Genomic DNA, 4869 nt, shown 5'->3' with positions numbered 1-4869 from the left:
TTAAATTAACAAACCTGTAGAGCACTACAGTCACTTTGGTTGTGTAAAGTACTTTATAAATGATGATGCATTAATGACTCTAGACAGTGCTTTCAGAAATATAATGATTATACGTTAATGTGCGTCAGAAGCTGCTCAGTTCATGAGAGATGCAATGTGAAAACTTCTCAGTTCAGCTGTTTGCTTGGGATCAGATTACCCAGAATGCAGCTCAGAACAGCCCCATAACAATACTGTTACTATGAATTTCTAATCAGATGCTTGACCTAAACTTTTAGAATCACAAAGGGGTGAGAGTCAGGTCTGTGTTTAAACTCTATTCAGTCTATATGCAGTCATTTCAGCATCAATGAGGTGATAACGACGAGCCGCCTCCTGTGGAAAACTGGATGCTTCTGTCAACCTGAGACCAGTCACATCTGACTTAAAGGAGCATGTTTTATTCCCACCAGGAAAAACAACTCCAGTCTGCAGCCTGTAATTGTACAGCTGGGTTTTATAGTCCAGAATAACTCTGACCATGAGGACAGAGAGTAATCCGTCCCACCCAGACCGCACATACGTAGAGTCTCCCAAAAGACCAACTTTTTCCTGGTGGTGCTCTGAGCAAGACCCCGATTTGAAAAACCTGTTTTCATGACATAACTGCTCAGACATGAGAGGGCAGGACTTGATGGAGCAAACACACGTGCGTATTACGACAGTCATGTTGAAAATGCGTGAAAGTGCCACTCTGCACCGAACGCCTCACATTACATCAGGATTTAGTTTAGTGAATTCCCCTTTGTTCGCTGCAGCAGCAAACCCTTAATGTAATAAATTTAACTGGATTAAATCCAATCAGCGCCGAAGCTGAAGTTCATTCTTCATATTACGGCTTGTGGTGAGAAAGAAACAAATCACACCCTCTCTGGAGTCGCCTTCTGGGTTCGGATTTATAGCCTCATTTTCCTGTCATCCAGCAGAGGAGAGCTGTACGAGCTAAATCACTGGTACGCTTGCAGTTTTTACCAAGCCAGCACTTCTTTCTCATCAAAACCTCATTCAAAAAGTTCCTGGTTCTGTTGCCCACTGCTTACGGATGTTTGGCACATTCCTGCTGACATCACTGACAGAAACAACAGGTTCAAGAGGTTAACAGGATGAATGAGGCAGTTATAGTTTCTGCATTGTTGGATTTATGTAATGCTGACTGTGCTGGGAAGTTAAATAGAGAAGTACTCCAGGACAAAGTCAAAGGAACAAGTTTAATGGATATTTGAAAGGCTTGAAAAACTTTTTACAGCACAGGAAATCTGAGAAAAGCTAATATTACTCTAGACTTTTCAGGAGTGGCTAAATTAATATTTAACAGATTGAATTTAGTGCCACCGATGCCATTTGTTTAACAGCTACTTCGGATGAGGGGATTATGGTTTATCCAGGACAGCATGACCTTCTGGGCCCAAGGATGAAAAACAGAACTCACATAACCCCAAAGTTTCATAGTTGGTAAGTAGTAGGATCTAAATCGTAGGCAAAGAGAAGCAGAGAGAGTTAGCTGAACAATCATTTGTTGATCATTAAAGGTCAAAAACTTACAGCAATCCACACTGAAAAAATGTAAATAATATATTTAAACACTGGAAAAAAATCTAAATCTAGGTAAGTCATTTTTTTTCTTAAAATAAGTGCATTTGTTCTTGTATTAAGAAGGTGAAAGAGACATTTTGCCAACGGAACAAGACAATTTACACTTAAAATAAGAAAACACAATTGCATTGTCTTGTTTCAAGTGCATTTTATCTAATTAACATATTTTAAGAGTAAAAATACTCATCCCATTGGCAAACTATCTCATTTAGCTACTCGAATTAAGGATAAATTCACAAAATGTAAGAAATTTTTTACTTATTTCTAGATTGTTTTTCCAGTGAATGAAGTGTCTTTACCCTTAATTTGAGTAGGTAATTAATAAGTTTGCTGATGAAATTAGTATCTTTACGCTTAAAATAAGATAATTAGATAATATGCACTTGAAATAAGACATTTTTTTCCTTATTTTAAATGTAAATTGTCTTGTTCCATTGGCAAAATGTCACTTTTACCTCCTCAATCCAAGAACAAATGCACTTATTTTAAGAAAAAAAAAATTACTTATCTAGATTTTGATTTTTTCCAGTGCATGAACGCATAGAACGGGACTTTGTAATAAAAACTCTAGAAGGTGCTTACAGACAGAGCTTTCATTCCCAATTCTTTTCTTGGAGTCAATCAGTGGCTTTACCTCAATTAAAATAAAACCTCTCAGTATAAAGTTGGGCTGCATCATGCTGCATTTCACAGCACTGTTCAGGGTAGAAGGTCCCACACTGGAAAAATGATCCAAAAATAAGTAAAAATCTCTTAAATTGAGTGTATTTACCCTTAATTTGAGTAGATGAATAAGGTGGTTTGCCAATGGAATTAATATTTTTACTCTTTAAATAAGATAATTAGATAAAATGCACTTGAAATGAGACAATGCAAGTGTGTTTTCCTATTTTAAACTTAAATTGTCTTGTTCCATTGGCAAAATGTCACTTTTACCTCCTCAATCCAGGAACAAATGCACCTATTTTAAGAAAAAAATACTTATCTAGATTTTGATTTTTTCCAGACTGCCAGAGATATGCACCGGGCCCACTATGACCCTGAAGTGTGAGAAGATGGATGGATGGATATATAGATGGATGGACGGACAGACGGAGGGATGGATGAATGGATGGATGGATTGTTTAAGAGCAATTTAATCTTAACCAGACAGAGAGAATTGCTCAAATAACAGTGTTGAGGTCCTTCACTGCAAAAAATGGAAATCTAAATAAGTAATTTTTTCTTAAAATAAGTGCATTTGTTCTTGAATTGAGGAGGTAAGTGAGACACTTTGCCAATGGAACAAGACAATTTACATTTAAAATAAGAAAAAGCAACCGCATTGTCTTATTTCAAGTGCATATTATTCAATAATCTTATTTTAAGAGTAAAAATACTCATTCCATTGGCAAATCATCCCATTTACCTACTAAAATGAATGGTAAATACGCTTGATTTAAGACATTTTTACTTATGTCTAGACCATTTTTGCAGTGTTGCCATGATGATGGGAAAGGTCATGAGGATTCAGCCCAGAAAAATGATAACAGGAGTTTCTTTTACTGTAGAACGGCAGGGACACACCCTGAAACAGCACACTGAGAGTTATCTGTAAAACTGGGTAAAGTCACAGTTTATCCGCATGTACACACTGTACCAAGAAACGTGATTGCCAAAGCATGTCATATACACAGTGTCCGTGAATTATTTGTTACCGTTTTCAACTGCTGAGAAATCTGTAAATTTATATGATGTCTAAAAACTTGTAGAACGGGGAATAAAGAACATGGAAACAGAAGGAACCACTGACCAAAGATAAAAACCAGAGAGCTTAAATACAGAAAGGAAGTGACAGAGAAAAATATGCCAACCAAGTAGGAGTAATCTGGTAGAAATGGGAAATTTCCACCCGTTTAATGGCTGAGATTGAAGGAAAATGCGTCAAACTAATCCAAATCGATAAGGACACTTAAGCCAAGCAGAAGAGTGCCAGCAGTGGCCATGATAGGTGCTGTCCGAATAGTGCTGTAATTAAAGAAGGGGGTAGGGATAGGATGATAAATGCTTCCTATTGATTTATTCTAAATATTTCTTCACATGTATTCTGTTTATATCACATGCAGATGGACACACCATCTCGGTTTCAATGTAGAGATTTAGGCTTTTGTGTAACTTTTCTTTAATTTATTTATTTTTTATCTTTTTTGGAAGACTTTAGTCCAAATTTGACAAGAATCATCCATGAGCGTTTCCATCATGTGATGATGTCCATAAGACTGAAGGCTGTCTGGATTCAGAGGAGCAGTCTGGATCAATCAATCGATTTCTATCCTGGATAGTGACCTTGCTAAGGTGAAGGAAGAGGAGGAACATGAGGAAGGAACATGAGGTAGAAGCTACCGTTTGCAGTATCTGGATTGAGGCACAGACAGAGAAGGATAAACAGGAACACTTGAAGGGATTTACCTGAAATCTAAATTAGCAGGAATACAAGAATGAACAAATAAAGCTGGATAAAGTAAGAGATTATGAGCAACAAAGAAACAGAAACATGAAATAACACAAAATGTTATCACTACAGGATCATTACATGAAAGGGGCTTTCTAAATAATCTTAAACAACAAGAAATACACCCATTTTTATTTGGTATATTAAAGTGCTCCAGATGGTTTGTGACTTAAATGTTTTTTTTTTTAACAGGCTCAAAGCTTTTATAGAATAGAACATAACTTTTTGGGACAAAATATTTTATTGTGCACCTTCAGTATAATTGTGAAAATAATAAGAAAAAAGGATCATCTGGCAAATATCTGGCAAAACCTGAAATTAAAATTTCTGCAGATTGCAAGTTTGTTTGCAAAACTATTGGGTTCTTTAAAGTAAATATTTTAAACAATTGGTAAATCCATATAAATCAACAAATGTATGAACTTATAGTACTAATTTCTGATTTATTTTAATATAGGCTGCCTTTGGTTGTGTTTGTGTTGGGATGGGGTTTTAAAATAGAATGGAACAGAAAATAGAATATAACAGAAAATCACTTTATTGTCCCACAATAGGGAAATTCTAGTGTTTAACCCTTTAAAGCCTGATCCAAGAATAAAAAAAAACCAGAAAATAACTTTTTTTTGGTTTGAAGTCCTTATTTGGCCTTTAACAAAATATGTAAAAAGAAAAAATAGAAATACATTTTTGATATTAATAATTTATTACTATGCGATAAGTCAAGATTATTTCTTGTGTAGTCTTCT

This window comes from Cyprinodon variegatus, unplaced genomic scaffold, assembly GCF_000732505.1.
Source record: "Cyprinodon variegatus isolate N-32 unplaced genomic scaffold, C_variegatus-1.0 Scaffold3, whole genome shotgun sequence".
Lineage (NCBI taxonomy): Eukaryota > Metazoa > Chordata > Actinopteri > Cyprinodontiformes > Cyprinodontidae > Cyprinodon > Cyprinodon variegatus.
The sequence above is the reverse complement of the archived record's forward strand: the minus strand, read 5'-3'. Positions refer to the sequence as shown.